At 35.3% G+C, this 388-nt stretch overlaps 1 protein-coding gene across 4 annotated transcripts in view; it reads left to right on the top strand.

Annotated features, from left to right (window-relative positions):
• The window catches only part of TCF12 (transcription factor 12), a 364,778-nt gene that overhangs the window by 108,498 nt on the left and 255,892 nt on the right, over window positions 1-388 (top strand). The window lies entirely within an intron of this gene.

Below are 388 nucleotides of genomic sequence, written 5' to 3'. Positions count from 1 at the left end.
TTGCCATAGCATCCTGATATCGCTGCTGCATATTTCTGGGACTACCCTCAGAAGATGATGGAAGTATTATCATTTTACCAATCGGCACATTGTCATTTTCAGATCTAGATTTGAGATAATCCATCAAACCACTATATTTTTCAACTCTCAGCTTAGATTGGTTTGCTTTGATGAAATTTATCCAATTGACTTCCATTTTTTAATATGAATCCACCATAAACTGTTGAGTTAAGGTTTCCTGCATTTAAAATAGGATTGAATGTGTCCTGCACAGAGAGATGAAATCCATACATAATACTGTATTTGTGTGACTCGTGTCCTTACATTTTGTCTAGTATTATTGTCGATTACACTGTTGTCTCTGAGTCTTAATGCAATATCTGTTCCC

This window comes from Myotis brandtii, unplaced genomic scaffold, assembly GCF_000412655.1.
Source record: "Myotis brandtii unplaced genomic scaffold, ASM41265v1 scaffold242, whole genome shotgun sequence".
NCBI lineage: Eukaryota > Metazoa > Chordata > Mammalia > Chiroptera > Vespertilionidae > Myotis > Myotis brandtii.
This window is presented reverse-complemented; position numbering and strand designations above follow the sequence as displayed.